Source organism: Chroicocephalus ridibundus, chromosome 1 (genome assembly GCF_963924245.1).
Source record: "Chroicocephalus ridibundus chromosome 1, bChrRid1.1, whole genome shotgun sequence".
Lineage (NCBI taxonomy): Eukaryota > Metazoa > Chordata > Aves > Charadriiformes > Laridae > Chroicocephalus > Chroicocephalus ridibundus.
The window spans coordinates 37,099,218-37,111,227 of record NC_086284.1 but is presented as its reverse complement, the minus strand read 5'-3'; the positions used below and the strand labels follow the sequence as shown (position 1 = coordinate 37,111,227).

The window sequence follows — 12,010 nt, the reverse complement described above, 5'->3', positions numbered from 1 at the left end:
ATCACGAGCATGACGCGCTACATATCTGCCATCAATTTCATGAGGTACCCTAAATAATTCGTAAGTCACGAGCCTAAATAACGCGTAACTCAGGCCTCAATTCTCCTGACATCTGTATATACATTTACCTATATGCAAAAGTATCTGCACTGGAACAGTGAGTCTGGGCAGGACCTTCTCAGACTCCCAGGACACACAGTTCTCTCTCTGCCAGGCTTGTACACACCTTCTGGTAAAGCAACTGAACAGAATTTGCTCCCAGAGCATCAGTTTAACTTAGGAATGATTCCATCAGTTTCAGGCTCACAGACTTGGGTACCACCTTACTTTCTACATACGTACAGCTGAAAGGGCAACATTAGAGAAATAACAGCCATATTGCTGAAGCACACAATTACTACAATGGACAATGGTGAATGAAGAGGTACGGCTGAAACGCATATACTCCAGTCACGCAAATCAAACCAAACCAAACAAACAAAACCCCCAAACCACAACATAGTCCTGGCGAAGCAAATGATTTCCAGGGGCGGGAAAGAGGAAGGAAAGGGTAAGTGCTTCGACACCCTCCCACAGCCTGCTGCAGCCCACCATGCCACGCTGTCTCTGACAATCTTTTTCTTTCCTTCTGTCTGCCCTGCAAAGTTCTCTCCAATCTTCCTGCTTCTCTTCAGTGGCAACGGACACAAGCTGGGACACAGGAAATTCCATCTCAACACGATGAGAAGGAACTTCTTGACTTTGAGGGTGGCAGAGCACTGGAACAGGCTGCCCAAAGAGGTGGTGGAGTCTCCGTCTCTGGAGACATTCCAAACCCGCCTGGACGCGTTCCTGTGCAACCTGCTGTAGGTGACCCTGCTCTGGCAGGGGGCTTGGACTAGATGATCTCCAGAGGTCCCTTCCAACCCCTACCATTCTGTGATTCTGTTTTCTCCTGCCTGCCCACCTCCCCTTTTTCAGTCTTAAGCTCTCCCTTGTGTTTTCTTGAACGTGCTTGACACTGACTGAAAACAAAAATAACTGTCTCCTCCTCCTCCTAGCTTATTTCTGCCCCTGCTGAAATCCCTTTAAATGGAAAGCAATTTTCTGCCAACATTTGTACTTTCAAGTCCTTGCACGCTCTTCCTTCTGAAGCCTGGTCCTCAGCTATGCTGTAAGGGTTGCCTACTATACATCTACCATGGAATGTCCTCCTTTCTATAGTCCTTCTACCCATGTCATACCTATTTTTTACAGCTCTGTGAAATCCTGCTTGCCAGTGTTTAACCACTGACCAGTCAGATCAGACTCAGCATATTCAAAACTTCAACTTAAAACCATGCTCTGGCTATCATAGTTACAAAAAAAAAAGCTTATCAAAGCAAGGCTTATGAAATGCTGAAGCCGTGGGGCAACGTGGATGCAGATGCTGCTGCTGGCAATAGTCCAATTGCACAGGGAGCTGCACTCCCCCTTTCTTAGTGCGGCAGCAGAGACAAGTGAAGGAATATTTGTACAGGATTTCCCAGGTCCCTCTCCGCTCAGTCCTCTGGGAAAGGCCTCTAGTTGAGCTCCACAGATTGCGCCAGCAAGGGCAGCGCTCCAGTAACCCAACTGGTATCGGGCTCAGGGCGCATCAGTCCTCCCCAAGCATCGTCCAGCTGCCAGTCCCTGCTGTAGGCAATCTCTTCCCCACCTCCTGTGTGGCTTGGTAATACAAGGAACAAAATCTGTATCTGTAGCTTTCTCATCCTCACAAGAAAGACAGGTTGCAGTACCCAAGAATGCTGCTATAGCAAAACAAATCCCAGCCCTTGCCCATGAGGCTCCCACGCAAGTCTCATCACAGAGGCCATAATAACCAGGACACAAAATTTGATGCAACGACACCAGAGTCAATCTTGAGCTCCAGTTTCACACAACTGGAGACAGCTCATGGAAATGGGGGCTGGATGGAGGTGAAGCACCAGCCAGAGCTTGGTGCTGCACAGCAAATACCAGCAACCAAACTTAAAGTGCAAGGCTCAGAATGACAGCACCAAAGCTCACACCAAGTCTGCTGAGGGTTATCAGTGCTAACTTCCCCGCCCCCCCCCCCCCCCCCCCCCCCACTCCCCGCTATCAATTCCCCCCTGGCACCTTGATAGGAAAATCACAAGTGTCTGTGTCAGAAGTAGTAACAGGATGAGGGCATCCACTAGCTTTAAAAAAAAAAAAAAACAAAAAAACACAACCAACAAAACTACCTACAGTTAAACAAGCTTGCAGTAAAATCGCAATGTCATATAGATACAGTTCAACCCAGGAAAGTCTACAGAAAACAGCAATGCAAGTGGAACAGCTAAGAAGGAAAGACAACTGACACTTGCCATCAGAAAAGCATTAAAAATATCAGAGTAGATACCAAGCCAGCTCTTAACCCATGAAGAAATTTACTTGAGCCTGAAGGATTAAGACCAACTCAACTGTAGCAGTTTTGAAAGCAGCAGCTGAAGCGGCTAGCCTGTGCTGGTATGGCATCCAAGTATTTCTTTGAAGATACTTTCTTGCTCTTTAGCCATTTTGTTTTAAAACAAAACAGTAAAAATAAAAGCTTCTAGCCGCTAAATGGCTGTAAAGGACAACCTCAAGAAGTGTGAACTGGATCTAATCAGTGCAGAAGGTATTCTGCAAAGCAGTATGAGCAACAGCTCTGAGAGGACCGAACCAGAGTCTCAGCAGACTGTAATTAGTATTTGCATATTGATATTACACCAATTTATTTCTTGTGAAAGCAAGTCCCATACCTGTAAATCATACTGTGACTAGCAGTTTACTCCAGATGCTCTATCTTCTCCATCAGTCGATACATACATATGATACGCATACATAAACATGTATACACACATATATGTATACACACTCACCGAGTGTGAACTTGCTCCAGAGAAAGCATGCAGCAGATGTCTGTACAAGCACAGGATTAAGTAGCACACAGCACCATAAATACAAATTGTTATTTATGCTAATGGTGGCCAAGCAAGACATTTGCCTTAATTGGTAAGACTACAGACAACTGAGTCTGTTTACACACTAAAAATTTACCTGCTCAAACTATTTGCTTTGAACATCATTAAAAACAATACAGGTTTGGTTAATTGTTTTGCCTGTTTAAAAAAAAACAAAGCAAAACCACATTGCTTCAGGTGATCTGCTAACACTGGGCTACATTATTTTAGGTGCTTTAAACTGTGTATTTTGCTATGCGTCTGATGCTTCACCATCAATTTGTTCACACCCTTCTTACTCTAAGGTACAAATCTATTGGGTGAATAAAAGTTCCTGCAGAGGTTCCAAAAAGAACAAGAACATTGAGCAACAGTGATGAAAAGGAAACGCTGCCATAAAACATTCTGGTTACAACTGAGAAAAGAATGACAAAAATTCTGAAGTCATTTTAGCTTGGCAGAAAATGATCATCTATGTCGTGGTCCACTTGGTATTACTCTTAACAGCCTGGAATTGTGCAATATCGTATTAGCTCATCAAGAGGTAACTAGTGATAAAGCAAACAATAAGTGACAGGCAGGAAAAACAGCTTTATTCATGGTAATTTATGTTAAATTTATTAAATGGAGAAAGAGAGAAGATACAAAAAAAACCCCAACCCACTGAAGCTATAAGGCAAGGTAAAACAAGTATTTCACAGCACAATAAGAAAATAAAACAGGGCAATATTAAGAAATACATAAAGAGAGAGGTAACAGAGGAGAATTCCCTCTCCAACATACACATTGTTCAACCTACAGCTATAAGGTAAAGGATGGCCTTGAGATAAACGGGCGTATTTCCAGGGACTTTCCCCATTTGTTCAACTAACTGGTTGCAAACAACTCATTTAGTCAAGCCAGGAAGAGCGAGGGAGGTGAAGGGGTGGGATGTGCCTGTTAGAACCACTTCAGATGCCTGAGTTGAGAGGCAATCTCTTTTGAGGGACTATGGGAAGCATCAGGAGCTCTACTGTCACTGCAAACTGCTCCACAGCTGCACTCGTGTACATCATCCTCACAGTCGCCAACAATCTTGTTGATACTGCACCCCAGCGTATCACTGTCATGGCCACTGGCCCTTTTACAGCACAAGCCACACAGACATGAGCTGCTAAGCAGTCTATGGGGAGATGCCCACATGAGGTAGAAATGCACTTGATGCCTTCATGCCCAGTCTGAACACCGTCTCCTCCAAAGGTAAGGCAGAACTTGCCTGTTCTTGTCTAGCTCTTTGCCTAGACAAGATAATCTCTTACAGAGGTTAAGATAATCTCTAAAGGAAAGAGACAGAGGACTTAACTCTCAAGTCTACTGTCCTTTTTACTGACCCAACACAGTCTTACAGTCTTCTTTCCAGAATTTTTCAAAACTGCACACTCGCCTGAATTAAAAATCAGAAACTTTGCTACTAACAGAGACATGCAGAAAGCCCACCTCTTTCAACAGTGGCAAAGACACGTAAAGAGAACTCCTGTGGATAGTTTGTCATTGCGCAGAAACAAAACTGACATTTCTAGAAGACTCTGAAGTCCCTTCTGCCGTAAGCAACCTTCTTCCTACCTACCACAGAAATTAAATCAGAAATAGGCTGAAGAAAAGGTCTTCTCAGCTGCAGGAAAATCCAATCAAAACATCTGGTTACAACCAAAGTCTTCGCTCTGATAGAAGTTGTCCCTATTGTAAATGTGTTCAGACAAACACACCCTGCTGTAAGCTAAATGAGAGCTTCTTGTAGAAGCCCACTGAGACCACATCAGCCTATTTCTGACCAACACCTCCCTCAGGAAGGGCATTTTCCTCACTGTCCTCATACCTCAGATGCAGTCACGCCTTCACTTGAGAGATGACAGAGATCAAAGCATGTGCACTGATGCTGGCTGATGAAAGTAAGGCCTTCCAAACATTAGCCAGGAGTTGTTTCCGATTATCTAGAAATCTTCAGCTGGCATCGTATTCCTTTGCTCATGTTCCCCATCAAGTCCCAGGGAGCCCTCGTGAGCTCTTTACTGGGACTTACACCTATGACTGTTTTTATTCAGCATACCATAATGGAGCAGGGTCAAGTTGGAGGCCTGTAACCAGTGGTGTCCCCCAGGGGTCAATACCTGGGCCAGTATTGTTTAATGTATTCATCAATGACCTGGACGAGGGGACAGAGTGTATCCTCAGCAAATTCACTGATAATACCAAACTGGGTGGGGTGGCTGACACCCCAGAGGGCCACACTGCCATCCAGTGTGACCTGGACAGGCTGGAGAGCTGGGCAGAGAAGAACCAAATGAGGTTCAACAAGGACAAGTGTAGGGTCCTGCACCTGGGGAGGAAGAATGTCAGGCACCAATATAGGTTAGGGGGGGACCTGCTGGAAAGCAGATCTGAAGAAAAGGATCTGGGGGTCTTGGTAGACAGTAAATTATCCATGAGCTAACAATGTGCCCTTGTCGCCAAGAAGGCCAACAGAATTCTGGGCTGCACAGGGAAGAGTGTGGCCAGAAGGTCAAGGGAGGTCATTCTCCCCCTCTACTCTGCACTGGTGAGGCCACAACTGGAATACTGTGTCCAGTTCTGGGCTCCCCAGTTCAAGAGGGACAGGGAACTACTGGAGAGAGTCCAGTGTAAGGCAACAAAGATGACTGAGGGACTGGAGCATCTCCCTTATGAGGAAAGGCTGAGAGAGCTGGGACTCTTTAGCCTGGAGAAGAGGAGGCTGAGGGGAGACCTTATTATGGCACACAAGTATCTAAAGGGTGGGTTTAAGGAAGATGGAGCCAGACTCTTTTCAGTGGTTCCCAGTGACAGGATGAGGGGTAACGGGCACAAGCTGGAACATAGGAAGTTCTGATCAAATATGAGAAAAAACTTCTTTACGGTGAGGGTGACAGAGCGCTGGAACAGGCTGCCCAGGGAGGTTGTGGAGTCCCCTTCTCTGGAGACTGTCAAGACCCGCCTGGATGCAGCCCTGAGGGATGTGCTCTAGGCAGTCTTGCTTTAGCAGGGGAGCTGGACTAGGTGATCTCTAGAGGTCCCTTCCAACTCTGAAGATTCTGTGATACCTATAGCAATGGCAGAGGAGTGATGGGCCACAACATTAGTTGATATCATGCAGATCTGACACTCATTCTTACTCAGGGAAAAAAGACTGAAAGCAGATGGTCAATGCAAAATCTCAGTAGGACGGTCCCAGACTGCCTCCCTGTGTCTCTGTGGTTATGCAAGCTTGAGTAAAACCAATATAGAGAGGGTGTAAAAGTATGATTACAGAACATAACAGCGACATTCACTGCATAACTTACACAAGCTAACGTCTATACATGGCACAAGATGAAGACACTTCATTTGAAATAGCAGCTGTAATCACATTTTCAGAGTTGATAAACTCAGGCTAGCCAAATCTGTCTGTTTTTCAGCATCAGCGTAGCTGCAGTCAGACCACCAATACATCACAGCCTGGTCACAGCCTGGACACCGAAACAGATTATGGAACAATAGCAGAAAGTGTATATGTTTGCTTGGGGTAGACATGACTTTCAAAGGTAATTCCCTCTGCTTATTGGGACAATCCCTTGTGTTAGCATATTGTTGGCTTTATCATTGTTCTCACACAGAATGCTCATGCCCAGAAAAAACATGATTCACTTTCAGCTACTTCCTTCTCCTCTTCAACAAGGATCTTGCCACTGTGGTCCACGCTTGTGTCACCTTCAGGATGCATTATTGCAACATTTTCTACCCCAAAAGCTGCAAAAAGGTCAAGCTGAAAGCTGTGGCTGATTCATCATGTAGCAGTTCTCTGGTTCAGAAGGGAACACGCAGAGCATATCCCACTGGTCCCCTGTGGACCCCAGCTACAGAACAGAGTCACGATACTGGTCTTCTAACATTCTCTGTCCATGCTATAAAAACAACAACTTGAAAATACAGAAAAGTAAAAATAAACTGAATTTTGATAGAAATATCGTGTTTGAAACCTTAAGTCCACTAAAGCATTACACAGGATCTGTCAGTAGTCAGCTAATTGCAAGTTTCTTGGTATACAGAGCTGCCAGCTAGAAGACTCGGCTATGTCCCGTACAGTCAAGAAGAAACAGAGACATGAAATTTTAAATTACTCACAATATGGTCTTCTCTGAACCATTAGTAACATGAGAACCTCTTTTGACTCCATCCAGAAGACACTCCACCTTGAATCACTACTACTCTAGATTAAAGGTAAATGAAAAGGCATGTCTCTACCTGCAGCCCTAATCATTTAAGGGAGCAATTTAATTGCCCCAATGCAGGCACCTTAGAGCCCTGTATGATGTCCTAGATTCTCCACAACAAGGTAAGTCCCTAACCTTACATGAAATGTACACTTTCTAGAGCAACAGAAGGGATGCCCTTTATGCTCAGAATGACTCGAGGAGCATGGAGCTGAATCCAAGGCCTCCTTCAGTGCCTCTGAATTCCAAGCTAAAACACAATTACTCCAATAAACCAGGTATTCTGGTTAACCTGTATCAGTTATTCTAGTTTAAACAGAACAATTTTACAAGCACTAAAATCAAACACTTATTTTTTTTTTTCTTCCTTAAAAAAGCTGGCTCGTCGGAAAAAGTGAGAAATAAATCATCTCATCCAGAGAGGCATTTTTATTTTTGTCCTATCACTGGAAACACGTGGTGCCAAATTCAGCTCCCAGTTACACGACTGGAGACTGCAGTCACTGTCCTTGCATCCACCGAGCCAGAGTGATTAGATCTGCAGAACAGCAGTGAGTTTGCAATTCCAAATATTCCCACTGGTGATACTAGATGTCTTCCCTGGTCCACCAAACCCAGTTTACGTGACCTGACCCCACTCCTGCCCCGTTTCCCAGCTTGGGTTAGCACCACATCACCGCCTTTTCGTTTAACCACTAGCGACGAAGAAGAGCCATATTCCCCTGACCACTTCTTGTCTCCTGCATACAGCAGCACCAGAACTTGTATAAAAAGCCCCTTAGAAGCCATCCAGAAAGACAAGACCTTTCCACTTTGGAGTACGACACTACCCTCCCCTCAAAAGTGCACAAAAACTCTACAAGAGCTTTGTGCAGCTATAAATGAAGCCACTGCCTGTCTCCTGCAAAGAGCCAACCCCTGATTTTCACTGTCCCTTTCTTTGAGAAACACAAAAAGGCCTTGTGGAATGGCTGCCGCACACACTCCCAGCAATGCTCTAGGAGTAGGCTTTACCAGGCAATGCCACCTAGCGCAGGGGAGGATGGTGACACGAGCCCTTCATCACATTACACAGAATCACAGAATGGTAGGGTTGGAAGGGACCTCTGGAGATCATCCAGTCCAACCCCCCTGCCAGAGCAGGGTCACCTACAGCAGGTTGCACAGGAACGCGTCCAGGTGGGTTTTGAATGTCTCCAGAGGCGGAGACTCCACCACCTCTTTGGGCAGCCTGTTCCAGTGCTCTGCCACCCTCAGGGTAAAGAAGTTCCTCCTCATGTTTAGGTGGAACTTCCTAGGTTCAAGTTTGTGCCCATTACCTCTTGTCCTGTCACTGGGCACCACTGAAATATGATTCTTTTCCAAATTTCTTAGCAGAGAAGATGCATGTTCAGACTTCTGCTATGAAGGATATGGTTAAGTGTCAAGAAGGCAGTTGTTTTGACCTCAAAAATCCTCAATGTTTTCTCTATAGCATGTGGTTAATCACATAATTTTTTTTCTTCTCACAACACAACAGAAGCAAATCGCTGCAGAGAGAAGAACACTTATTTCCGTGAAGAAGACGGGAGAACATTTATATTAACGAAACTTTAGAAGCTACATTGCGTCAAGATAAATTAGATGGGTCCAAGATGTTCATGCTTAAAGGCAGAGCCCAACCACTAACCAATATGCATCAGAAAAACTTCTGAGGATCATTCCCAAACCCTGGTTGCCCTGACTCCAAAATGACTTTGACTATCTACATGCTCCAACCTCTGAAGACAAACTGGCAAGCAATGTTGCTATTTGTCCTCATGCTTCCTTGTAAAACGGCTATAAAGTGACTCCAGCCACAATCCCGCAGAGAGTGTGCATACATCAGAAGGTTTGTCAGCTCTTACTCTATAATGGCAATTGTACGTGCTGTACGTTTTCAAATCATGTAGACCACTTATTTCATCCCTTATGGAAACCCCACTGCAGCAATTCAGACTGTGTACACAAACACGTTCAGCTGCTACAGATTTATGGCTGCTTGAACAAGCAAACCCAAAATCCAGTTCCTTTGTTTTAGCCTTATTATAAAACAAGACCTAAAACATATGCTCAAAAAAATATTCCATGTGTCCTTCTACCTCACAGAACTATTTTAAGTCTGCATTTTGAAACTGAGCCGAAAAGTATCTGTCATAAACTGTATTTTGAGAGTCACTGCCCGTTCCATACTGCACAGGACTCATCACCACCTTGGTCTGCAGACTGGCACATAAAATCTGGGTTGTGTTTTTTATTTTCACTCTAACTGCTCAGACACCTCAGTACATTCTTTCTTAATTAGCAGTGCCTCTATACCATTCAGTAATTACATACTATACTGAAAAGATCCGATGGGTCTTTCCCCCCCCCCCCCCACTTCATCTGAGACACTTTGTCATCCTGGCTAAGAGAAGTGCAATTGAAGACTTCGTGTAATAATGTTTTAAGTTCCAAACACGGGATTAGAACCGATGCAATACAGAACTCTATGGCTTTAAGGCTTTTACTTCCTTGGAACTTACACATCTATCATCTCTACTACTTTTTTCCCCTTAGCTTATTGCCCAAAGTCTGATTGTGAAATGCCATAATGCAATAATTGGATGTCATAATGTCACTGAGAAACTTCCCAAATGTTCGCCTGGACTTCTTGCCTGCCTGCCTTATTAGGTCTTACAGATACTTCTGTTTATTACCATTTTTTATACCATCTATACTATAGTTATTGGTTTTGATATATAATCTAGTGTAGGTCTAAGACTAGAGCTATTTAACTCTGCAAATTGCAGATCTTTCCCCCTATTAATGTTTAATAGCATTATTCTACTGAGTTAAATGATACTGTATAGCTCCAATTATGTCTGTACTTGTTTCCTTTCACTATATTGCCCCAGTCAATTTCTACACGTAATTAAATCCTTCATCAACTCTGAAATCATAGCATTGCACTGTACAGAGTAGCTTCATGCCTAAGCTTTAAAAACTGACAAGACATCACCTTGATGCAGACTCCTATTAATTTTCTAAATTCATTCCAAAACCAGTTCTTTTCCTCGGGGGGGTGGGGGGTGTCAAATTCTTCATAATTATCTTTCAGTAAACTTCCGATCAAATATAATCCTTCCCTCCCCTATCTGCATCTTGAACTAATTCTAGTTGGTTAGAACAATAAACAAAGCTCAACTGCATTTCAAATAATGCATTTCAAAATTAAAAGACAAATGAAAACAGATATTGTCTACTTAAAAATGGTAACTCTTTCCATTTTATTTTACAGTGCCTACCAGTAACTATGAAAAATATTTTTGCTTTCATGGTCCCATGTATTTATTCCCTTGCAGCCTTTACTAACCAATGAATTTCTCTTTTCCGTGTGAATTTTTCATGTTGCAGTGTGAATGAAAACATTTCATAATCTTTAAGGGAAACTTTAAAAAAAGCAGGATTCAAACTAGGAAGACTAGGGATAATTTTAAAGTTCGGGGGTTTTGTACCCCAAGTAAAGAAAAGATAATATAACTTTTTTTCTTGATTGAAGCTGCATTCTGGGTTTGTCATTTCCTGTATATAAATCTTCAGCTTCCTCAACTACTCAGTTATCTCCTAAAGCGTTTCTTATTGATTCTATTGTATCAGTCACCAGAGGCTGATCTAAACAGTTTCAGTCGTTCTTTCAGTTCTTCTGAAAAATCTCTTACTGCTGTTCTGGACTTTCCTTTTATGTAAGTGGAGTTTTAATAACCAACTAGCTTTTACAGCATCCCCCTCGTAGCAGAGATGAGAGGGCAAAACTTATTCTTTGGAAACAAAGAAATTATTTGGTCTCATTACTTTCTGACAAAATTGTGTGGTCAACCCCAGATAGTCAGCACCATTCCAAATCTATTGGTGGCTCTGGATGTAATTTTCAAAGGAAAGAATAGAAGGAGGGAGTAGGAAATAACATTATTGCCATTTTGCAGCACAAAGCTATACCCATTATAATGGTGATGTTAACAGAACAAATCTCAAAAAAATGCGATGCTCATAATTCATTAAGAATGTGCAGCTTCTGAATTATATCCTGAAATAGCTTTAAGGTCCTGAATCACAATATACAACTCTGACGTTCCTGTGAGGAACCTAGATTACAAGAACGTAAATTTGGTTTTGGTCTTTTGTAGTCTGTGGAGATGAACAAGCTCCATCAGGGGACGCCCTCAGGCTACGGTAAAACCAGGCTTAAATAATTGTTTTTAAAGCTTCTTCAATTAGGGTGCTGCTGCTAACGAGTAAGTGCAAAAGAGTCATGATGCTTAAACCCTGTGTAGCATTAGCCAGTTGACTGACAAATTAAGCATGGAAGCATGACAATCTCCCAAAATAGTCTGCAGATACCCAGCTCCCACGAGATTATTCTGTTAATTGTTTTCTGAAATCAAAAGAACATGCTCTTGTAACTGCAGCAAAATGCTAGCATAACACCGAGCTTTCCCTTGTTGTAACTGGGGACAATACAAAAGATGAAAGAGATGACAAAAAATTCTTAGGAAGAAAAATTAAGAAGCAAGAAGGAAAAATCTTTTTGAAGGGGTCATACAGACACACCATGTATAATTCAAAAGTGAAGACACCAAACAGTCAGTGAAAAAGCAGAGCCATGAAATTACTGCCTCTGCTGTGGTTCAGAACTGACGATACCAATTTGAAATGGAAGTTAGGTATTTTTCCTCTCTAAAGGACTTGCATCAGGCCTAATACCAGAGGAAAAATGCGCTTCCCTCCACCAAAGGCAGAGCA

At 43.1% G+C, this 12,010-nt stretch overlaps 1 protein-coding gene across 4 annotated transcripts in view; it reads right to left on the bottom strand.

Moving 5' to 3' along the window:
* Positions 1 to 12,010, bottom strand: part of ELF1 (E74 like ETS transcription factor 1) — a 95,040-nt gene that overhangs the window by 1,994 nt on the left and 81,036 nt on the right. The gene's annotated exons all lie outside the window — the stretch shown is intronic.